The following is a 25,954-nucleotide window of genomic DNA, read 5'->3' on the forward strand; positions in this document are numbered from 1 at the left end:
CTGCCCTGTGCAGCCTCACTGCTTAAGAAAGGCACAGCTATCTTTAGTGCCTGCCCAGGGCTGGCCAGCTTGCTGATGAATGGATAACTACAAAGTGTCTCTTGAAGGCGTTATCTGTGAAGGATGCTCTTAAATTATTATTATCGAATGGTACTCTGGTAAATGGTAAGCCCCGTGTTGAGGTATAGAAGAAGTACGGCACAGTAGATTGCGTGACAGAGTGCACAATTTAAAAGATTATGGAAGTCTTGGAAAGACAGAGAGAGACCTGGCTAGGATTCAGAGACAGGACTCGAGCTGGAATGGCTCCTGACCACTGGACCCCTGTGTCTCCTGGAAATCAGTTATTTGGAAGAATTATAACTGTTCGGGGCACAATTTGCTTGGTACTATGAAATGTTTCTGAGCTTTGCTGGTCTAGTCTTTGGTGGTACAGCACCATCTGCCAGAGAAGAAATAGAAATTGGTGTGATAGAATCTGGTAGCATTGCCCAGTCTTTATTAAGGCAAATTTTATAGCACATGTCTATAACTGAAGGTATGTCAAATCTTGTGATTTTCTTGAATCAAGTGGATGGGATTTCTGTTTTGTTTGGTTCATTGCTATTTCACACAATGATGCCATTACTTCAAAAGTTTTGAATCAAGTAGCAAAAACACTTCAGACCGATTTACTGAGAACAGGATGGCACTCTGGTGCTGTTTACAGGTATGACTTATGTTTTGGGGCGGCATGGTGGCGCAGTGGGTAGCGCTGCTGCCTCGCAGTTGGGAGACCTGGGGACCCGGGTTCGCTTCCCGTGCCCTCGCTGTGTGTAGTTTGCATGTTCTCCCCATGTCTGCGTGGGTTTCCTCTGGGCACTCCGGTTTCCGTCCAAAGACATGCTGGTTAGGTGGATTGGCGATTCTAAATTGGCCCTAGTGTATGCTTGGTGTGTTTGTGTGTGTCCTGCGGTGGGTTGGCACCCTGCCTGGGATTGTGCCCTGTGTTGGCTGGGACTGGCTCCAGCAGACCCCCGTGACCCTGCGTTTGGATTCAGCGGGTTGGAAAATGGATGGATGGACTTCTGTTTTGTGGATTCTTGCCCGGCTCTTAGTGACATCTAAGCAAAAGAACTGGAAGCAGGTTGAATCGTATACGTTTATTGAATTCTAAATGTCCTAAAGTTCATGGTTCGTTTTTTTGCTTTAGTGAAATTCAAGGATCAAGATGTTTGGAAGTCTGTCACTTCACACCCTATGTGCTGTGTTGTGAATGCTGCTGACCAGCTGACTTGATAACCTGATTGTTACTCTGTTTGACAGTATGGTGTAAGGGTAAGAGCTGTAGCAACTGACAGAGGGTGCTATGGAATTCTCACAAGAACCCACGAGGCCAGATAGAGGTATGTTATGTTGGTGCATTGACGGAATGCTAGAGATATTGATAATATTGATGGCCCCAGGGATTACATGCAATGGAACAGCTCATTTTACTAAGAACGGTGAACTTCACGTAACGTATTTGCAAGTGAAGAACTTGAACGTGAGCTAGTTCAGTTTTAGGTGACATTCTGGATCTGGTTTAGGTCCAGATTAAACGTTTTGCCTTACCCTGTAATGTAGGGGTGGAGCCGACAAATAATGGATTTTTACGAATATTTATTTCGTACAAATTTTTTGCCATTTATTTGTATTCGGAAAAAATAACGTAAAATCAAATCGGCACTGTCGGTGTCTGCCTGCTTGTGGTTAAGCTGCACCCTTGCTGACATGAGCATGCGGTGAAGCTCTGCTTTCGCTTCTAGGAAAACATTGTACTTTGAGAGGCTACTTTATATTTTTCCCCATTGGACATGCAATATGTGACACAAATTTTGACCGGCAGCGTAATCGGTTATTCACCTACATGCTGGTTCCTCTGTCACCATTTGTGTCACACGGTTGGAAATTGAGTGGTAATTTATATGTATACTGGCATCTATTTAATTTCTTTTTTGACCGGGAGGATATTAGCATATATGGTTATACGTATTTGTTGCTGGGTATAAGTCAATTTATTTAAATAAAGAAGTCTTCATAATTATTGTATTTTATTCAAGAACACTGTACTAGCCTAATATAATGCATGCAAAATTGAAAAAAGTAAACTCATGGGTAATGTATTCTCACTCCTTAAAAAATACAAAATGAACTGAACATGAACTAGTTTAAAATTGAAATGGTGAACTATGAATGTGAATGTATTCATTTTAATTTGTGTGAACTGAACGTTGAGCTTGTTCTTGTGAGGTGTGAACTTGCACAACACTGGCAATGGTCACCGACTGCCTGTTAGATAGGAGCTTCGCAATCAACTAGAGGACAGCAGGTGTTCCTTCCTTTTGTTCATAGTCCTGTCTAGATATTTGTAAGGGCAGTTTACCTTCTCATGCCGATCCCTTGAAACATTAGGTGGATCTCAAGAATGCAGGTGAACCTGTGGCCTTCAGAAAGAGTTCCAGGCATGATAAACTACACAACTTTGTTATCCTGCTGTGTAGTTTATCGTGATACTGCAGAAAGATTTTGGGCTCGGGTGATAAATATCAATCCCTCTCTCGCAAATCTGGTAGGTCTTGAGGCAGGAGTGGAATCAGGGGCAGGAGCTCAACTGCTGAGGGGAAGAGCGGTAAGTGAATAAGAGAAAGAGTTTGTTATTTGGAGGAGCTAGAAAAAGAATGACTCTTTTAATGTGTGAAATAGTGGACCAACAGTGCCAAGTGAGTCTCCTGGTCCACCACCTGCATTGGAAGGCCGAGGGGAGGTTTAGGCCTTGGTGTTTTGTTTTTTCCTTTGTACCAATGAGTTCTTTCTTTGCCAATGCTTATCCTTTATTTTGCTTTCTTTGGTGCTGATTTTAGGTTTGTGTGACTTCCAGGAGTTCGCAATGGTCTCAGATTAATAGTAAGAACAGTTTGTGGGGCTGAGACAGTGGCCATGGTGTTAAAAATCCATACAATTGAGGCTGCATTGCCCACCTCCTCAAAAATCCAATATTTACCTCCAGATGGCAATCCAATTCTGTTGTGATGTAAGATTTTGCATATAACTTGATACATATTTTGTATGTCTTTATTTGTAATTTAGGCAAAGTAATGTAATTTAGTATTACATTAGTGAGTGTTTACCCCCCCCCCCCCCCCCCTTTTAGGAATGGGCCTCTTTGAATTTTACGACACAGTTGGGGGAGGATGTGCCTTAAACCAGTTTGGCAAGTGTTTCTCTGCTAAAGTCTTTTAACCCCCGCAAGAAAGCATAAAGACATATGGTCTTGAGGGATGGCAGGTTTTAAGATGTTGTATTCCCCCATTGGTCTGAAGTATGGCAGTTTGGAATTGGCTTCTATCAGAAGCTTTTAAGTACCATGATGTCCTATTGGCTGTAGGGGTTGGACAGAGAATCTATAAATCTGCTTGTTCAACCACATTCGCTCTCTCTTACTAACCAACATATGATGAAGAAATATCTGTCTTACCAAACTGATGAAGACCATCACACCATGAACTGAAGGAGACAACACAATGGAGAGCACAACCCGGCAGCCATATTGAGGCAGGCAATGCAGCCTGTTCTGAAGAATGCTGAATGATGCTTTAACTAGAGACATTTTAAATAACTAACAAGTCTGTGTGCCGCCTGAAACTACACATCACCACTTAATCAGGTTATATGGTTGCCAATATTCAAATGTACTTTGCATATTGTTATTATTTATGAATATTACCAATAATACATTGTTTAAGTTGTAACTTAACTCCTGCTTGTCTTTTTACTACACCTAATTGCCTATAGATATAGAAGGGAAGGTGGGGATAAGTTATATACTATAATACCTTAGAAACAGTGGTACGTCTGTGAGATTAGAGGCATTCTGACAGGGGCTACATCTTAATAATACAATAGGGGAAAGTAGAGCAATATATTACTCTACCAAGACAAAACAAATTCCTAGATCTTGAAATTTCAAGGCAAATTCAGAGGGAACATTTACATTAAAAGCAAAGCTACAGTCAGAGTATGACACCCTGACGCAAGTGTACCTGCTTTTGAAGTGTTATGGGGCAGTGTGAATGTTTATGTTATATAGCACCTTTCCCAAAAGCTCTTTGCATCGATATTTTAGTATGACTGTGTATTTCATTTACTGCAGTGATGCATATTTTTACAATTGGATCACAGGTAGGTTAACACAGAGAGCATCAGTGATGGGAGCTCAGCTTGCAGGCTTGTGTTCTTCAGTCTGATTCTTCATCCAGGAAGTAACAACACAAGTCTGTGAAGTTGCTTGGATGGCCGCACTGCTATCTCATCTTCATCTCATGGGTCGGCCCTCTAAGTACATGACTGTGGAGTTTGCTACAGATTTCCTCAACCCATTAGTGGAGCACCCATTCATTTCTGACATGTAATTCAATCTTTAACTGAAGGAATTCTTTTTATCAGAGCCTTGGAGAATATTAAACTCATCAAAAGGTCATCTTGCAGCCTTAAGATTGAAGAGATTTGGCTTCCATAGCCTGTCAAAGTAGAACCTGCCCTTTAGTCCAGGCTTGCATTTCATTGCTCTTCTCTGTCCAGCATTTGACGCTCTTCCTGTTGTGTGACCAGATATTCTATCCCTGACATCAATGATTGTTGATTTACATTTATAACGCAATGCTTCTGAGCATCATCTAGATGAGAATATCATACTAATGAAGAAGATTCATCCTCTTTTTAAATTTAAATGATGGAGGGCCATTATGAGACTGCTATCACAGACTTGGACAAATTTATTGGCACCCCTCCGCAAAAGCAGAAGAACCCACAATTGTCTCTGAAATAACTTGAAACTGACAAAAGTAATTGGAACTGATCATTGTTTATTCTGTACTTAACAAAAATCAGACTTTGTGTTAGAGTTTTCATGCAACAGAATATTTCATACAGTATAATAACACAGATGATAAGGCATGGACAAAGATAATGGGATCCCTAACCTAATATTCTGCCGAACATAGTTAGAATGTCTAAACCTCACTCAGATGGTGAGCATCAGCTCGGGGATCAAACCTGGCACCTTACAACAGCAAGGGCACTAACACCAGTAAAACCACAGTAGTGTGCACCATGTAAGCTTGGAAGAAGGAACAGAAGGAGCCCTACACGTGACTGTCATTTTTTATTATGAAGTGTTATGAAGTTGAAAACACCCTGTTGGTCCTAACTCACCCGACTTAGATGTGATGCTCTGACAGACTCTTTTCGCTATCTTTTTCTGACTTGCCGTTCATCATATCCATGGCCATCGGCATGCTGCAGGCAGGATGCCCCCAGGTTGTTCTGAAAGGTTTCCAGGTGTCCAAGGACTGCAGCCAACTCATAACGGTGACTGGCAGAAAACCCACTGAAAGCAGTCTGGGAATGGCTCAGCCTGTAGGCTGATTTGTAAAGTGCAGATGGTGGCAGCCATTTTTATCAGCCCTCACTCCCTTACGGGGCACTCCTTATATTCACCTTCTATTTTTTTTTTTTTTTTTACTGTGCTGGGGGCATTGGAGGTAACTTTTTTGACAAGTGAACCTGTTCGTGTCTTTTGCTGGCTCATCTTTTCAACGTGTGACCGGAGTGTGACTGTTCAGCTTGGTTTTAATTGCAGACAGGCCACAGCTTTGATTAATAGCGGCGAGGCTTAGGGGAGGCTGCACCACGCAGGCCGTGACTGCTTTACTTTTTTATGAATTATTGAGCTTGTAAATGTTTTACCATGTTATAAACAATTCTCTGCCTTTCTGTCACTATTAAATATGCATGTACTTAGGAAAGAGAGAAGCAGATTTCTGAGCACTTGCAGGCCCCTGTGCACTGAGCTCATTGCTGTCTGCTTTAAAGAACGCTTGTTCTACTCTTTGAGTCCAGTCAGAGGCCAGTCTACTGGTGGTCCCTCAATTATACTTCACACATGTATAGTAAGAGGTACCTTCGGGCGACCCCTCTGTCTTTTATTTCGCTTGTGGCTTTGTTATTCAGTTTTGCTGCACTTTACCGCTGTGGCAGCTGGGTGGCAGCACCAGAGGGTTCCAATTTAGATTTTTTGTGATGATCCACTGGGCACTTAGAAGAGGTCTAAAAACCTTTGCCCATTTGTCTTTCCTTTCTCTTGGGGAGCCATTGTACTGTGTCTTAATTTTCAGTTAAATTTTTTTTTTTTTCCTTAAAAGAGAGGCTTTGATGCTTCGGGAGATTAAAACACTGCAGTTTATAAATGAGCTTTTCAAGTCCAGGCTGGAGGGTCATAAATAAAACTAGGGGGCTGGGGAGGAGATTCTCTTTCCGAAAAAGAAGAAAAAATCCATTGCACTTGGTATGTCCCATTTGCTGTAGAGCTTCAAACCATGCAGGGTTTCTAGATAGAAAATTCAAACCCTGCGGTGGGTAATGAGTGACCTTCTTGACCCCAAACCTCTCAGCGAGGTGAGACAAAGAGAAAAAAAAAAAGTTTATTTTTTGTGAAATCCAATTTGCGCCTCTGGAGTCGTACATTTCTCTTGTCCTTGAGGCTGTTGAATCTTGTTAACTTGTCAGAGCTTTGCGGGCCTGCAGATCGGGCAATCCCACTTTGACTGACTGCCCATGGCGATGAAGGGCAATGTGGACATCTCGGTAGCTTATCACAAGACACACATTCCTGTTATTTTTCAGAACACTGATGTGCGTTTTACAGTTTATGGATGGCATGTTGAGGAGTAGGTGGTTTTAAGGTGAAGGTGAAAGAGTTTGAGTCAGACACGCATAAACACACACACTGAACGTGAGAGGTGCCACACATCTGTTCTTCTCTATTGCTTTCAGGGTCATAACTGCTAGATGTGAAAAAGTAAGGCACACTCTTTCATTTCTGTGGCTTTACATACTAGCAGACCCCACAAAGATCTAATTAGCTAACTATATCCTCAAGTGACAAGCATCATATATCATACAATGAAAAAAAAAATGTGATGATTCACACTTAATATTTTCAATCTGAACCAATATAATTCTTTTTAGCTTATTGATCCCACAATTTTTAAGTTGAGGCAAATCATTTAGAGTGATTGGATGCAATTCACTTGTTTTTTTAATGAAGTAAATCTATTTTTTAAGTTTTTCTTCTTTTTTGGCAGTTGGAAAGCCGTCAAACTGGAAAGTTCGACCGAAAGAATTTACAAACGGCCCCTCAAACACAGCACATGAACAACCTAAAATATTAAGTTAACTGAAATAGGATTTTTACATTTATTCCCCCCACCATAACTTAATTTGGGTACAAACAATTTTTTTTACTTTGATTGAGATCTGAAACCAAATATTTCAAGCTGCAACACTCAATGACTAATCTTAAGTTGCTTGAAAGAGAAAATTTACGTTGAATGAACAACATCAATGTTATACTGTACTTTGTCATTATCTGTTCAACAAAACAATAAAGTTAGCCGAAAGAGTTATGTGTGAAGCACAAAATAAATCCTTGAGCCACCTCTGAGGGTCTTCATTTCTGCACAGCTCTTTTGTGTTCTTTGTGAGAATGAGATTTGGATTTTGACTTGGCCCTGCCAAAACCACGATTTTGCCCTTCGTTTTCAGTTCAGTTGGAGGTGTGATCAGTGGCGGACCAGCAACACTTTTGGGTCCTGTTATGGGCACCTCTATGTAACTTGCAATGAGGTCTGGATAACCAACCTTTATGTTCTTCTCTGGAGTTGTTCCATGACAGATTACTGCAAATCTTTTAAAAATATAAACCGCTACTTATCTGATTTTGATTCAAATTACTGTACTACGTTATCTCACATGTCAAAGTGCTCTGTTGTGAATAAAAATTTCCTATGCCTTATAGTTTTTGAGCTGTGGGGGGATAAAAATTAGGGAAATGTTACAAACATGCATGGTGCATCATACAATGATGAAATAAAACAGAGGAAAGATGACAGTAAATATAGACACCTAAGAGAAATGAATGAAAAGTTAACCGAAACGTTGTCCTTTACTTTGACTGCAAGCAACAAAATATGCTTTCATTTTTTTCAATTACGGCTACCCGAAGATAAATAATTGTAATGAAAATTTCAATGTCTCTCCTAACTAAACTAAACTAACATCAAACTGAAAGAAGTGGGAGTTCAGGGTGGTGTTTTTAGATGGGTGAAGAATTGGCTCAGACACAGGAAGCAGAGGGTGATGGTGTGAGGAACCTCATCAGATCTGGCTGACGTTAAGAGTGGTGCTCCACAGGGGTCAGTGCTAGGGCCACTGCTATTTTTAATATATATAAATGATTTAGATAGGAATATAAGTAACAAGCTGGTTAAGTTTTCAAATGATACCAAGATAGGTGGATTGGCAGATAATTTGGAATCCGTTATATCATTGCAGAAGGATTTGGATAGCATACAGGCTTGGGCAGATTCGTGGTAGATGAAATTTAATGTCAGTAACTGTAAAGTATTACATATATGAAATAAAAATGTTAGGTTTTGAATACACAATGGGCGGTCAGAAAATCGAAAGTACACCTTATGACAAGGATTTAGGAGTCGTAGTGGACTGTAAACTATCGACTTCCCAACAGTGTTCAGAAGCCATTAAGAAGGCAAACAGAATGTCAGGTTATATAGCGCCTTGATGTGTGGAATACAAGTCACAGGAGGTTCCAAGTCTTTATAACACACTGGTGAGGCCTCATCTGGAGTACTGGGTGCAGATTTGCCTGATACTATAGAACGCTCTAATCTGCCTTAACAAATGGATAAGATTCTGTGTGACTGTCTGTGTGTCCCATGCTATGTCTCTGTCATTCCAAAGATCCCTAACATTTTAGTAATAAAATGCATTGCATTTGTCATTCTTACAGATGGCGCATCACAAACATTAACACTGCTTTTACAGTACAAATCCCATACCAAAAGGCATATACCAGAGACAAAGGCACTGTATGGTCCACTACAAAACTTAACACTGAGGTCTACATTGATTGCTTAGATTTCAACCCATCTTAGACAGGGTAGCACAGCTAGTGCTCTATAAACTCAATAGATAAAATTGAATATCTCCCATAGATACATTCTTCTGGAGAATCACTTATGCACTAGGGAATATGGCAAGAAAATTCATAACTTTCTGTTTGGAGTATATGCTATTCAACGTTTTGTACATGGAGGACACAGATTGCCTTAAGATGCATGATTGATACTGATTAGCGGCACAGATGTTGTGGAGCGTCAATAGCAGGCAGACTGCTGTGGTACTTGTTTGACAGATTGTTGATAGGTAGGAGCCAATGTTGGGTAGATATTATGGAGACCCTCCGATAGGTGAGTTTGAATTATTGATTAGCTGATGTAGAGCATCATTCATACTATGAGCAGGTTACCATCATATTTTATTTACTTGACAGATGTTTATTAGATGGAGGTCTCAGAGTAGCAACCAAATGCAAGCAACTTCACAGCCTCATTTGATGGGTATGTGCTGTTAATCAATTTGTGCAAGGAAGACATAATTCAATTTTAGGAGGATCGTAAGTAGGATAGAATGCAACCTTATTTTTGATTAGATGCTATGGAGGGTCATTAACAAAGAGACTTCTTTAACACTTGCCAGGAATGCAGATGCAGTGAAGCATTTCTGATAGATAGATAGATAGATAGATAGATAGATAGATAGATAGATAGATAGATAGATAGATAGATAGATAGATAGATAGATAGATAGATAGATAGATAGATAGATAGATAGATAGATAGATAGATAGATAGATAGATAGATATGTGAAAGGCACTATATGATAGATAGATAGATAGATAGATAGATAGATAGATAGATAGATAGATAGATAGATAGATAGATAGATAGATAGATAGATAGATAGATAGATAGATAGATAGATAGATAGATAGATAGATAGATAGATAGATAGATAGATAGATAGATAGATAGATAGATAGATAGATAGATAGATAGATAGATAGATAGATAGATAGATAGCAATGGGGATTGACGTGTCTGTTGGATGCCATGGCGCATCACTAATAACTATAAAAGCAGTGGGGCTCTGCTTGTTGGTCAGATGGTTTACAGAGTCTCTGACCTGCAAGACTGCTGGGGTAGCTGTTAGACAGATACAGTGGAGAAGCTCTGATTCACCAGAGCCAGTGGTACTTTATTTGTTGAGTCGATGCTGTGCAGAGTCACTGACAGATAGAACAGTATGACACTTTACATGTTGGGCAGATGCTGTAGAGGTGACACATTACGATGCCTGAATGGTAACGAGAGCTTTTCTAATTGGTGACATACTGTGGGTGATCTTTCATGTGCACAACGTTGTACATATCCTTTTTTTGGTGGGATACTCTTTCATTATTGACAGGATATAACAGAGATTATCTGAAAGCAGGAAACTATAGGACATATCAGCAGGTGGGAGAGATGCACGTAAGCATTTTTTGATCAAGGCAGTAGATCTTATTAGACTAAATTTTAACTGTATTTTCTTTTCTCAATCCCTGACTCTCATGCTTTACCTTTATTCTGTTTGTATAAAAGGGTTGTAACACTTTCTGTTATTGTGAAAGGTGCTATAGAAAGACTGACGACTAACTGTTAAAATGAGCTTCATCTTGTAGACAGGAATTAAGAGAAGCAGCTTCAGCAGCTGTGATCCACTAGGCCTGAAACAGCAGCACTGGTTTGCAGGAGGAGGAAGCCATATTAGCAGAGATTCACACCTCACAGCAAATTAATTAGCAAACACACTGTAGTAATTTGTTCTGCTTTAGAAGTCCCCGTGGACGGTCTCCCTGCTTGCCGCACACAAAACAGCTCATTATCTTGTTTGATTCGCCTGAAGTTTGACTTCCAGACGGCCCCTCATGTATCCTGCATGCTTTCTTCTCTGCTTTTGTCTCCTTGCACAGACGGAGAGCCTCTTGATACAAACTAGAAAGCTGGTATGGTCTGGCGGGAGCCAGCCTGGGAGTGCCATCTTTAACAATGATTAACTTGCTCTTGCCTGCCTCCCAGTTCTTACATAACTGTCCAGACTGGTCACTCTCCTGTCAGGCTTTTCCCAAGTGACCATCCCTACTGCCTGTCTTGCATTTTCAGCAGCTTTGTTTTTGGGTTTATCCCATGCTTGTCAATATATAAGGTTGACCCCTGGCACTTCCTCCATCTCTACTACCCTGCAAAAGCTGCTTTGGCAGTTCTTAGTCGATGCATAAGTGGGAGCTCCAAAATGAGGGTATTGAGTTATCAGCAGTGGACAGTCCAGAAGACAGCAAGATGAATGGTGACCAAAGAATAACTGATTAAATGGAGAACTCCAATACTGTAGGGACAGGGAACAGGCAAATCATTCCTCTGGCTAGAAAGCAATAAAGCCGACAGCTCTAAATCTCCAAAGTGGCCAGAGGTAGAAGCAATTTGAGAAAAATCTGATTACAGTTGGTTATTGCTGACCAGAGGAAAAGGGCCCTGCCTTCTGAGTATGAAGAGGATTCTGTGAGTGCCTGATATCTACAAGACATCTTCTGGAAGTGCGATCTTCAAGATCTCACTATATTAGTCATTCTTGTTGTCTCTCATCAGGCAGACCCCATATGACTCTATTCAAAATGGCCACTGTCCTATCAGGCTTTTCCTCCCTATATCACTTCTCTTATAAAGATATTCTCGAGAGTGTCCTGTCCACATTGCTCACCCACTGTTATACTTTCTCCCATGAACCCTTTCCAAGGGTGACTGCCCATACTGCTTTACTCCTCGTTACACTCTGTCGTGTACGGTACATTTTTAGCAAGTGGCTCCATCCATAGTGGTAACTCTCTATGCTTCCGAGCCTCATTCATGATGGCCATGGTTTATCCCAGCTTTGGTAGAACCAGCACTTGCCACTTTTGTTAAGAGGCTCGGATCTCTACTTGTGATTTGTTTTGTTCCTCCACGGGTTTGCATTATTCAACTACCTCTGTCCATACTGGCCCTCTCCATTTATTGTGTGCAGCAAATGGATGTACTAGTCGTCCTTCACGTCTGTGTCCCATGAAGTGAATCTCAGAGCTCTTTTTAAATTCCCTATCTGTCTTGTGATACTCCTAGAACTTCATCCCTTTCTCACTTATAACTCAACCCAAGAATTCTGTTCCCGGATGGTTTCTCTGAACTGGTCACTCTGCATTAGTCACTCTTGGGTCTTTTTGTATGTGTTTTGAGGCAATCACATAAATAATAGTTTCTCTGCTTCATTTGAAGTTATTTTCCAGCATGTTTTGGCATTCTGTGAGGCACTAGCAAGCTTAAATTTCAGTATTAGTCACTTCTTTTTTTTCTTTACTCTTTGAGATTGTTCCCAGAAAATTGTCAATCCTGGTCATTGCTCATTCATCTCCTTCTTGTGATATTGTTCACAAATGTCCGTCCAAACTAGCTACTCTGTACCCTATGAGGCTGGGTTTCTGGAAATGTAATCCATACTGGTCAATCAGTTTCCATTGACATTCTCTTAAGGTCTGCCTAGCTGAGTCACTTCTTTCCTCTGTATCCTGTGATGGCTGTTCTCAAATGACTGGCCTTACTGGCCACTGTCCGCCGTTTCTCGTCTGTGACACTGTGATCATTGTTTATCTCTCCCCTTTACTCAGGATTGGTATTTCATATTGCTGCCCTTTCTATCTATGGTGGCCGCTCTTCATTACTGTCCTTGAGCCTTTTGGTCAGTGGCTCCTTCCATGCTGATTACTGCCCACCCTTGTATGCTCATGTGATAATCTACTGTCTAGCCCATGACTTTGGAGAAACTGCAAATGAGAATTTTTGTCAGATGGCCCAGCTCTCTGCCTACCATTTCTTTTCACTTTTGTTTTCATTTCTAGCTGATGTTTTGCTGTCTGACTATGTTAATGTGGAAATATCTAAAAGCTGCCAGAAATAAGAATGCAACACAGAATACAATTTCCAGCTTCAAACAGCACAGCCCTGGCCAGAAGCACCTGTGCTAGACGAACCACCCAGCCACATCGACATTCTGTCGGCATCCATGTGGCTGGGCTCATCTCTAGGAAGAAGTGATTTTCTTAATCCGTTTCAAATCTTTGTTCTTTTTTGTACGCATCGTAGCTTTACAAATCGTGCCATGATTGGAAATACAGTGTGTGAGCATGTGAGTGGGTGGGTGGTCTTTGATGAGAATAAAAGAGCACCTCTTGACTTCCAGACCACCAGAAACTGTCAGGTGAGGACATCACTGTGGGTTCTCACTCTTATTTTATTGTATTAAATATGTGCAGATGTGTTAGCGCAGCTTTATCTTTGCCAAAGGAAATGTTGTTAGGGCTGGTGTGTGAGTAAGGAGGGACCTGAAGACAAATTGGAGAGACATTTGTGCAGATGTCTAAGTGAATTAATGAATTCAAGAGAAAAATGTACTATGTGCTCCAGACCCACATAATGAATATACTGTAGTACTGCTCTGTGTTTCACAGTACACCTGCAGTCAAGAATGAAGTGGTTTTGGTTTACCCCATATATATCATAATATTTAACAATAGAATAGGTCCACATTTATTATACTGTTTTACGTTCAGAACAGAACTGCTCAGTCCAGGCATTGCAGCCCAGTGGAGAACAATCTCACTCACAAACAAACGCTGTGTCATACAATTCCTTACAATGTGCATGTGTGTCTTCATGGAGAATGAAAGTTTTGGCAATTCTGTGCGTGGCTAGGAACTGGTGCCCTATTGCATTGCTCAAGCTTCCCATTTACAGTATGTACATATGTATGTATGTGTCTATGGATGCTTTGTGGCGTGCTACAGCGCCCCAAGCCTTTGTATCTTGTATATACAGTGTATCCGGAAAGTATTCACAGCGCATCACTTTTTCCACATTTTGTTATGTTACAGCCTTATTCCAAAATTGATTAAATTCATTTATTTCCTCAGAATTCTACACACAACACCCCATAACGACAACGTGAAAAAGGTTTATTTGAGGTTTTTGCAAATTTATTAAAAATAAAAAAACTGAGAAATCCCATGTACATAAGTATTCACAGCCTTTGCTCAATACTTTGTCGATGCACCTTTGGCAGCAATTACAGCCTCAAGTCTTTTTGAATATGATGCCACAAGCTTGGCACACCTATCCATGGCCAGTTTCGCCCATTCCTCTTTGCAGCACCTGTCAAGCTCCATCAGGTAGGATGGGAAGCGTCGGTGCTCAGCCATTTTAAGATCTCTCCAGAGATGTTCAATCAGATTCAAGTCTGGGCTCTGGCTGGGCCACTCAAGGACATTCACAGAGTTGTCCTGAAGCCACTCCTTTGATATCTTGGCTGTGTGCTTAGGGTCGTTGTCCTGCTGAAAGATGAACCGTCGCCCCAGTCTGAGGTCAAGAGCGCTCTGGAGCAGGTTTTCATCCAGGATGTCTCTGTACATTGCTGCAGTCATCTTTCCCTTTATCCTGACTAGTCTCCCAGTCCCTGCTGCTGAAAACATCCCCACAGCATGATGCTGCCACCACCATGCTTCACTGTAGGGATGGTATTGGTCTGGTGATGAGCGGTGCCTGGTTTCCTCCAAACATGACGCCTGGCATTCACACCAAAGAGTTCAATCTTTGTCTCATCAGACTAGAGAATTTTCTTTCTCATGGTCTGAGAGTCCTTCAGGTGCCTTTTGGCAAACTCCAGGCAGGCTGCCATGTGCCTTTTACTAAGGAGTGGCTTCTGTCTGGTCACTCTACCATACAGGCCTGATTGGTGGATTGCTGCAGAGATGGTTGTCCTTCTGGAAGGTTCTCCTCTCTCCACAGAGGATCTCTGGAGCTCTTTTTATAAAAGTGATGAACTCTTGGTGCGTTTCTGGAGGAGAGTTGAAGCACTCTGCTACCCACCATTTTGTGTTTAAATGTTTGGAAGGGGTGATGCATTCTGCTTCATGCATTGGTGTATTTGCATGTATGTAAGGGATGTAGCATTCTGCTGCATGTGTTAAAGTATTAAAGGAGGTGAAACACTCAGTTGCTCACTCTTTATGCCTTTGTGTGTTGGAGGGATAATGCACTCTGCAGATTCCCTTATGTCTTTATGTTCATGGAAGGAGTGAAGCATTTTACAGTCCCATCACTTTGTATGTTGTGAGAATGTGTATCAGAGGCTTTGGTACTTGTTTGCTTTTCCCACCCTTCCATACAGTATGTGTGTGTTATGTGGGGGTGAAGCACTTGGCTGATCCTGGTATATTTATTTGTAAGCAACAGTGCAGTGTGCTGCATCCCCATTTTGTGTTGTGAGGTACGAAAAGGATCACTCAGTTTCTCCCCACTTGTGTATTTATGTGTGTGTTAGGAATGATGTACTCCACTGCCTCCTTATGTTTGTTAGGATGAATATGAGAGTTGAAACACTGTAAGCACCTTCTGACTGCAGAAAGTCTTTTCAGGAATCACAGACTTTTTAGAAACTCAGGAACATTTGGATGATTACCACTACAAACTCTGACTGTTTGTAGTTCCGGGTACTTTTTTGAACTCCTATTTCAGTCCCCCTGGTTCAGGCTTTTTCATGATGGCATTGTGTTGTGTCGCACCAGAAAAGTGGAAGTGGAAAAGAAAGTTGGAACAATGAATAAGGGCTTTGGAAGATAGAGGATTGAAGATAAATATGAAGAAGACAGAACCTATGAGGTTTAATGATGATCAGGATTCAGACGTTAGCCTGTAGGGAGATCAATTGAAAAGAGTGGAGACATTTAAATATCAGGATCAGTGGTAGACCAAGATTGAAAATTAGATGTAGAGATAACACATGGAGTGCATTTTGGATGGAACAAGTAGAAGAAGGCATTAGAAGTATTGTATGATCAAAGAACTATTGTGATGGTTAAAGGTAAGGTTTTTCACACAGTGGTAAGACCAGCATTGAGACATGGGCAGTTAAGGGAGCACAGGAGAAGAAGTCAGATGTGGCAGAAATGAGAATGTTGAGCTGGATGTGTGGAGTTTTAAAAAAGAGAGAATAAGAAATGAGACAATCAAAGGTACAACAGAAGTGGGAGGAGTATCTAAGAAAGTACATGAAAGTAGGTTGATGTGGTATGGACTTTTGATGAGGAGAGACAATGAAGATGTGGACAAAAGTGTGATGGGAATGGAAGAGCAGGAGAAGATAAGTGGAGGTGGATGGATAAAGTAAGAGAAGATCTGAAGGAAAAGGGTCTGACTGAGGAGTACTGTACAAAGAAGGCTGATCAAACACATCGACCCCACAGAAGTGGGAAAAGATAATGAGGAAGAAAGGGAACTTTGGAGAGTTATTGGTGAAGATGGAGTTTGGCACCTCTAACTGCATCACTCTTCTTAGCTGCCTCCCTGGTACACCGCTCCATGTAATGCTTTGAAGCAATAATCTCCCCTGTGAAGTCGCAATCACTTCAAAGCAATAAAGTGGGGGGTCCCTGATTAACTCCCAAGCACACCTCAGTTTGTACCACATGACTCTTCTTTGCACTTCATAAAGGTTACAGTTCTTATTGTGCGTCAGTAACTCAACACATGAAAGTGGCCAGGGACCACAAATAGCCCAGGGCCTACATCATACAGGAAGTCACTGGTTGCTGAAAACAAAGTTTCTGTGGTGGGCAACTACCTTATGTTTCGTCTTTTCCCCCAGGGTTTTGTTATATGGGAGTGATATAGTACTCTTCAATCCACCTTTATGTATTTAATGCATGCTGAAGAGGTAAAGCACACTTGTGTCCCTAAAACCACTTTGTAAAAAGGCAGGAAGTGTGTGAACCTGAGGGAGGCACTTGCTTTTCCTACCCACATGTATGTGTCCAGTATTTATAAATGATGCACTCTGCACCTCACCTCCTTCTTTGTAGACACATGTATGGCGATTGGACCCAATAAGAGTACATGTCTGACCTTCATCACTTTGGTGGCTACTCACATCTTTTTAGGTTGTGGAGTCACTTGACTCAAAGCTGAAGATCCCAACCTCCCACCTTTTTTGAGCCCTGATGGCACCCACTGTGCAATACAGTGTCAAGTTCTGATTTTCTGACAAGACCTGTCAAAAAGCAGTCTCATCTAGGACTGTGAGTAAGAAAGCAGACTTCCATGTCTTCTTTTGTGTTTACCGGGATCTGGCTTGGCACCTAACAATTACTGAAGATTTCCGCAAATCTTCTGATTTAGCAACCTCCCGCAGAGCACAGGTGATAAGAAATGCAGTGGAGTGGCTAGCGAAATGCGGCAACTCCTGGCAGCCAATTTCAGGTTCAAGTTAGCTGAAAATGAGGCCGACACATCCTGCCTGTGAGAGCGATTAGTGTCTGCTACCTGGTGAGCTGTGATAGATGTGGGGAAGAGGAGCCTTTCAGCCCCTTGCTTTATATTAGGTAGGCGGCTAATTTCTCTGTGTCTCATATGGATTAAGCTGGGCCGTATTCGCAGGCCCAAACCTTTAATTAGGAGGCTAAATTTAAAATATTTACTTGAAAAAAAATGACTTGCAGTTCCTTGCTATGCCCATGAGACCTTTATGTAAATGTGCCCATGAACTGTGGTTATTTCCAAGTTTGCTTTGCTGGTCTTTCTCTTTGTCAGTCCAGCAGGCTAATATTATACCACAGGCACAAGATATGGAGAGGCATTATATACAGCAGGGCATCTTACAGCTTGTGCCAGATTTTCAGAAGATGTCTCAATGGTTAAAACATCCAGCAGTAACAAGCACAATATGAGCACCCAACCTGGAAGGAGAGACCACCTCAATGCAAGGAAGTGTCATGCACACTCCATGTTCAATTACACTGCACCAGCTTAGGGTCTTAGCTTGTCTCTGAAATGTGGTAAGTCATGTGATCTTCTATGAGCAACAACTATAGAACCCTGAAACTAATGGGTGCTGGACTTACCATTCTTTTTAGCACATGGAAACTTTGTTTGTTTAGTTTTATTGTAGATATGTTTAGTTAAAACAAATTGCAACAGGGAAAGCCAAAATTAGAAGAGAGAGAGGGAGAGAGAGAGAGAACAGCAGAAGTGACGAGGAAGAAGAGAGGGCAGAATCTCTATAAAATAATGTGACTTCAGTAATTCAGAGTCTTGAACCTTTTGAACTGGAGTTCAGAATGTCCATCAGTTTGTTCTGGTTCAGGATTCAACTGGCACATGTCGAGCAGAGTGACTGGCAGAGTCCCAAAAATAGTTGGGGTGTCACCTCGTTTAATTTGCGAGGTAACAAAAGCAATAAACTTGGACCAGAAAATGTGGGGCTTTTTGAAGCTATGGGGCTGTGGTCAGTCACCCACCTGGGATGTCTTCTCTGAGCAGCAGATGGTTAGACAGTTAGTGACGGCACCCCCACCCCCCCTCGTCTTGGGGTGGTAACACAAACCTGATCAGAGCATGCAAGGTGATCCTCAGACATGCATGCGTGAGACACACAAAACGTAAACTAACAAAATATGTGGAAACGGGGAGAGTTGCTAAACACTGCACAGAATGTAAAGCCCAAGCTTACCTGAGTACTGACCTGAAAGAGAAGGCAAATGGCAGCCATACATATACAGTAGAGCTTCATGCTTGCTTTACCCACTTGACTCCATGTAGTCATTGTGAGCGCCTGCCTTTAAAAACTAGGTTCAGATAGGTTTGGAAAATAATAATAGTAATTCATTACATTTATATACTGCTTTGTCTTGCTACTCAAAGTGATTTACACAGAGAGTGAGGAGCCACTTCAACCAGCAACAAACCAATATGCAGCCTGCACCTGGATGATGCAATAGCAGTGGTGGTGAAGTGGTGAGACAGAGCTAGCCAATCAGAGACAGAGGATGATTAGGGGACCAGGATGACCAGGGTCTGGTGGGCAATTTATCCAGGACATTGGGAAAATAAAGAAATACTGCACAAAATAAACATGCCTATACAGTATGTGAAAGCAATGTGTAAAAGTACAGTCTAAAAAAGGACCAGGGCTGACACAAAGTGCAATAGGCTTCCGCTCTTGTAAAGTTGGCTGTATGAGAGTGCATGGCAGGATGTGTTAATATGACATGTCCTTGAATCATTGAGATGCTAGCTGATAGTTAATCTAAGAACAGATTAATGGTATTTTGTGACGGTGCGGGTTCGCTCCATGCTCCCATCTTCCTTCTAGGAGCCCTTGAACCCGACACACGTCGGTAATGTCACCGATGAGCTAGACAGTGAGGCACAACAATGAAGCAAGGGGATGGTGCAAAAAGTGCAAAGTGCTTTTATTTAGAAATCAACAAACAATAACAAAGTCAAAGTGTCCAAAATAAAGTGCAGTGCTTCTCAATCCTTCAAATAAATAATCCAATAAAAACAAGGTGAAATCGTGGAGGTTAAAATCCTATAGAAAAACCCGAGGTTAAAACAATGGCTGGAAGCTGTCCTTTAACACAAAGCCCGGTGCCTTTTTACTGGTGACTCCCCTGCTCCTCCCGTCCAGGCTATGCACCAGGGGAGCCACCCTACCTCCAGCTGACCATCTCTCTGTGTTCTCCTGATGGTCTGTTCGCTTCGTCGATCCCTGGCTCCGGTAGGCTTAACCAGACCGTGACTTGGGCTCCCGTTGCCTTCTCGGCCTTACGTGGCGAGCCATCCTCTTTCCGGTCACAAAATGCTCAGTGGGAGCGACCACAATCGACTGCTCCTTGGGTGCTGGCCAAACACCCAGGCTCACTGCTCAGCTGCCCGCGGGCATGCGCTCGCTCGTTCTTCTCTCTCTCTTGCACCGGCTTTCCTCTCCCTACTTCCTGCTGCCTTCTTCTGCAACCTCCGTTCCTTTCCTTTCCTGTTTTCATTCCCCCCTCCTAACCGCCTCGCGCTTCTGTTTATCACGAGGACGTGGATCAGGTGTGGCAATCAACAGCTCCTGGGAACAATTACAGATGCGGACAACTCCTCACTTGTGCACTTAAACGAGGACTGCCCGCATCACAAACTTCCTCGGGAACCACGTCCGGCCACACTACCATGCCCTCTCTATAAGTCGCGAAGACAACGATCATTTATTTGAAAAGTGGCCTTTTTGACGTGAGCTGTGGACCCGCTACACCACACATTTCCTTTGGCCTAGCTCAAAAAGGAGTGGCACTCTGGCGATGTTGTTGGTGCTGCCTCACAGATCCCATACCCGGGTTCAAATCCTATGTCTGTTTATTATCTGGGGCTGTGGCAAAAGGCAGGTCTAATGGCAGAGCCCCAGCCCATTCCTGATGAAGGCATACAAACACAAGTGCATGTTAATGAAACCCAGTGATTGAGTGTAGGTTTTTTACTATTCATCTGCTTAAATGCTGTATTCTCCCCATCTCTATTTTTTCTGATAAATTGATCTGTCCTGAAATAACACTTCTTATAACTGCCTTATGATGAAAGGATGTTTTAAAAATTCATGAGCTGTCTGCAATCAATACTGTAATTTGCACTTCATTATATTAAAATGAAAAAAAGATATTAATAGAAGTGTAATAACCCAAGCAATAACTGCAGGGCTTTTTTTGACATTAATACCTAAAGGATTGGTGAGAAATCTTTATAGTACTGCGAGTGATTGCCAGGGAAAAGAAAAAAAAAATCTTATTTTTTTCATAAAGAGAAACTTTGCTGGTTTCACAGCAGGCTCTGCCAGACTCTGAACATTAGCAAGTCACAGTATGTGCTTTAATATGAATCTTCAAATGGATGAATGGCACTGCTTGTTATTTTGTTTTAATTTGGAGCTCTGCCAGTACTTGCCATGTGGAGGATGGGCACTGGGTTAATGTCTGAGGCGGGCTGCTTTGAGCTGCGTCCTGTGCCAGTAAGGAAACCCTCAAGAGGATGTTATCATTCTTTATAGTGATGGGTGGCTTAAGGTTTAAAATAAAAGCCGTGCCGTTCATAGGACTTTAATGATTTTAACACGGAGATATCTGGGGTTTTGTACCAGTGGAATAAGCCACAAGCTACTGAGACATCTTACTAGAATTTTTCCAGACTGAAAGCGTATGAGCAACTGTAACCGGCCAAAGGACCTAAAGAACAGAGAATAAACATTGGGATAACCATAGCTGCACCTTTCAACAAACAAGACCCTGACCCTGACGGAAGCACCGTTTGTCAAGTTTCACGTGATTTAAAAGTACAAACCTTTTTGAAACATATCTCCATTCTAATGAAAGAAAGGACGTTAAGTTCTAGTCCTATGATGCTCTAATAACTGCCCTTGAATTACTGCATGCAGTTGTAGATGCCACACCACAAGAAGGATACAGCAACTCTAGAGATAGCTGACTAGAAGTCAATTCGTAGTTTCCTCAATTCGTAATTTTTACTTTCGCAGATCTGCAATTCTGAGGAAGAGACTCTCTTGAGAACTTTTTCCACACAATCTTGTATTCATAAGGATGTCACACACGCTGCAGGCAACAAACAAACAGAAATGAATGCTTATGAAGAAACTCATGGATGAAAACTGTGCGGTAACAGCTTTAATATAAAAGAGCAACAATCTGCTCTCTGTATTCGCATTGTGATAAATAACCAAGCCTTGACACAACAAGAGGTTTGGGGCAGCCACCCATAAACTTGGAAACTGCCACAAAATGAACTCTTTGAGGGCTGAATATAAACATGCAGTTTTCTGAAAAGCACCCAAAGCAAGGATCTCACACATAAATCAACCTGAAATATCAGTTGCTGGGTGCTGTGGCTGCCAGTTCACGGTCTCTTGTGGCTTGATCCACTAACAGGTGGCAAGATGGCTGGCAGGAATGCGTGGCAGGCTGGGGGGGTGGGGACGGCAGCAGCAGTCATGGTCACAGTGCAATGCACTCTGGTTTGTACCTCGTGGCGGTCTTCATCTACACAAACGTGTTCGGCAAAACGGTTAGCTGGAGATCGATCAGCTGATGCTGGTGCCTCACTTTCATTTTCGAACTTGGTCTCCAGATCATTTTTATCAGAATCGGAGTCCGACATGTCAGAGTCCAATTCAGCGATAATACGCAAAACGTTGTCCATGGAGTAGTTTGCTTTGTGCATTCGCTTCGATCTCTTGCCAGATGTTGATGCCATTTTTGTTGTTATTTGCTCTTTGCTGCTCACGCAAGTGCATGGGAATCTCGGTCAAACCAACAAAGCTAACTTTCCTTCTAGCAAAGAGAGTCAAACTAAAACGTAATTGCGGGTTTTGTCACCGTTTGCGATTGCTTACTGCTCTCAACTCCTCCTGCTGACAAAAGTCGACATCTGCCCTGAAAGAGTTAAAGAAAGTGCTTACGATAAAAAAAAGGTCTTTACAGACAAGAGTCCAAAGCAGAACTGACATTTGGTACAGACAGGGTGGGTTTTAAAGTCGTAAGGAGGTAGTGACATCTTCAGGGGTGGAACCGGAAGTGACGTTAAAGGGCCCAGGTGGAATTTCCCGCATTTGGTCTACAGGGAGAAAAGTGAAAGGGTCAGAACACTCTGCCACCCCCTGGTCCGACCAGGAATTACCATATATACTCGCATATAAGTCGGGTCTTGAAACCCGAAAAATCAATCATAAAATCAGACCCCAACTTGTATGCCTGTTCAAAAATACGATACTTAGATTTGTTTTTTTACATCTTCTTGCCTCCAATCTCATATCAGTTTCTCAAACGCATTAAATTTTGTTGCAGCAGCGCAGTTACCAATTTCTTTCGCCACTTCAACGACTTTTAATTTAAAACAAGCTTCATATTTTCTTCTGATCGAACGCTCCATCGTAGATAAGGGATGCTCTTATGATAAAGGTGTATGAGGATGCGAGATACAAAAAACACAAAACAGTGCAAACGTCACTTCGGAATAGTTCAGGTATTACCATGTGGTCACGTAGGCACAATACACAGAAACAAAAGGCAGTGTGCTCCGTGGTTACTCTCGCAGGTAGGTGTTAACATATCATAATCTCTTAGACCAATAACTTGAGTTTTCCTAATTCAACTTATACGACCGACATTATAAAATACCGGAAATTACACAGCAAAATCAAGTCCCCACATATCTGTGGGAGAACTTAAACGTGAGTATATACGGTACTTTCTTTCGAGCCCTTTAGCTGACCCCCATGCCCACGTGTGTTACAGTATAAACTTGCACACTTAATTTCCAATGAAATATTTGGGAGCTGTATGGGAAGTAATGTAATGTGGATGTTCAAAATTCTGTAAAGCATCAGGGAAAAATCGATTCGGAGAAATTCTTCCAGTTATGTGGAGAATCACACGTTCGAGGACACCTAGTGGAGATTAAGAGAACGTGCATGCAAGACAGACCCTTCTTCATTCAAACTTTCACGTTAATTGTGGAACAATGTCATTGAGACAGAGACCGAGACATGATTTAGAGAGCTACCAGAAAAGACATTATGGCAATGTAGCCATTAGTAAAGCAAATGATCTGAATGCTCTCCTCTTATTTTATTAATTGTATGTTTATGATCTTACAGTGATAGTTGGAGAACATGGTCACTGTCCTCCACTCTGAATGTCTTGTTGTATGTGAATGCAGTGGATGCTTGGAGGTGTGTGTGTCTAGTACATCTCTCAAGAGGTATGTGTTAGGCTGAGTACATTACGTTTTGCTTCTCAATGTTTTTTGGATTGTTAGGTTGGCCATCATACTGTAGATTGTTCCATGACTGTGCTTTTTCTCTATTAGTACTTTGACCACATGAGTTTATTTAGTATTTTTGTGGTACTGTTTGCTTATTCGTTTAGGACTTTTCTCACTTGTAGTGTTTATTTGTTTGTTCCTCTCTAGAAGTTAATGTATCTTTGGGCAGTTACTCATGGAAGTGCATGGCAGTGGCTACAGGCTTTAGGACTCAGATGCATTGTGCAGGCTAATAATGATAGAACCTGCCAATGTGCTGTTTTCTCCATGTTTGCTGTCCTGGAGATTTAGCAGCACAAATTATGGACTTCAGCATTTTGTTCTTATGTTTACTGGCTGTGAAAATGTCTAGAATCAAGATTTAAGTTTCAGTAAGAATGTTGCAAGACAAGTTACGATACACAGTACAAATAACATGAATCATTGCACCGATAGAGTGGCAAATGTAGTGTACATAGTAAATTGAGAGTCAGGTACAAGGCCAAAGAAATATGCATGTCACCCTCTGAATATTGGAATATCATTTTTGGGATCATCCCCTTGCTACTGTAATTTTTGATAGAGTTCAATATTTGATGGACAGATGGATCTTCTGGCACAGTAGTGATTTTTTAGCTCTTCACTGATCCATGGAAACAGTACCATGATGTCACTGAACCATTTGAATGGAGAACATCTTTGATTTATATTGAGAGCAAGCAACATGGAAGGTTTGGTGCTCTTAAAAATTTGGGGTCAGAATGTGATGGTTCCAGATGATGATTCTTAAATAGACAAGAAGGCCAGATAATGCTGTTGGCCCAGTTCTTTTGCACTCAAGCCATTAGTAGTTATAGAAAGTGCAGTTTTTGATGCAAACATTTTGGTGGTTTCATCTCAGAACCTTCGTTCGTGTGTGTAGACTTGTCTTAACTTACCTAACTGATAATATCCATCCCTCTTTTCCTAATGACTAGTAAGACATTGTCACAAAAACAGACATAAAAAGGTTTGGGGCAGCCACCTGTATATTGTGCCTTGGCTGCAAATGGGTTAAAATTGATTGAGATGATCACAGGTTCGAGTCCAAAACAGAATTGAAAGTGATAGGAAAACACGGTGGCTTTAAAGTGACTGGAAGTGACGTCATTGGAACCGGAAGTGACATCTTCTGGACAGGAAATGACGTCATCACTGGCACCGGAACCAGAAAGTGATGTCTTTCATGCCGGAAGTGACCTCATGCATGATATCGGGGACTGGAAATAACATCATCACTAGTGCCAGAACAGGAAGTGACATCATCCATGGTGCCGGGACCTGGCGAGATTTCCCATGGATGGTCTGCAGAAGATTGAGAAAGAGAGTTAGTGCAGCTCGCCACCCCCTAGTCTGACGTGGTAGTACTATTCTTAAGACCTTTCAGATGTCTCCCAATAGCACGTGCAAAATCACACACTGTCACAAAACATCAGTCTAACAGTCTATTGTCATCAGGTCATTATGATATCCTGTGACACTGTCATCTATACTAATAAAAGGCAAAGCCCTCACTGACTCACTCATCAGCAAATTCTCCAACTTCCCATGTAGGTAGAAGGCTGAAATTTGGCAGGCTCATTCCGTACAGCTTACTTACAAAAGTTAAGCAGGTTTCATTTCGAAATTCTACGCGTAACGGTCATAACAGTCAACAACGTCCGCCATGTTAAACTTTCTTATTTATGGCCCCATCTTCACGAAATTTGGTAGGCAGCTTCCCTGCGCTAACCTAACCGATGTACATACTTATTTCGATGGTATGACACCACTGTCGGCCGCCATATTGAACTTTCCAACGGTCTTTGTTACTTATGGGCCCATCTTCAAGAAATTTGGTACGCGGGTTTCCAATGCTAACTGAATCCTACTTACATACATATATATGTCCATAGCCTGCAGCTCGGTCGTTGAGTCCCCCATCCCCACACCTCCCACGTAGTTGGCTGCCTGCCTATATAAGGCCGTGTGTCGCTCCGGTCTCTTCATTCCCTTCCTTGCTTCGCCACGGTATTTACGTCTCCCTGCTGATAACTGCAGCCTTTTTATTTAATCCACGGCTTCTCCACTGTTTTATAGTTCGTTTATTACGATTATAGTTATTGTGTAGGTATTTTAGACTTAGTTTACATTGTTTAGGTACCCAATTCCTTTATCGTTCCAACCGTACCCCATTAACATGTCTATCGAGGTGATCATCATCGATCAAAGAACTGTCACTTAC

The 25,954-nt window shown here is 41.8% G+C and overlaps 1 protein-coding gene across 11 annotated transcripts in view; it reads left to right on the top strand.

The window, feature by feature from the left end:
• ptprt (protein tyrosine phosphatase receptor type T) overlaps positions 1-25,954 on the top strand; it is a 651,792-nt gene that overhangs the window by 255,249 nt on the left and 370,589 nt on the right. The gene's annotated exons all lie outside the window — the stretch shown is intronic.

The sequence above is a fragment of the Erpetoichthys calabaricus genome, chromosome 10 (assembly GCF_900747795.2).
Source record: "Erpetoichthys calabaricus chromosome 10, fErpCal1.3, whole genome shotgun sequence".
NCBI lineage: Eukaryota > Metazoa > Chordata > Cladistia > Polypteriformes > Polypteridae > Erpetoichthys > Erpetoichthys calabaricus.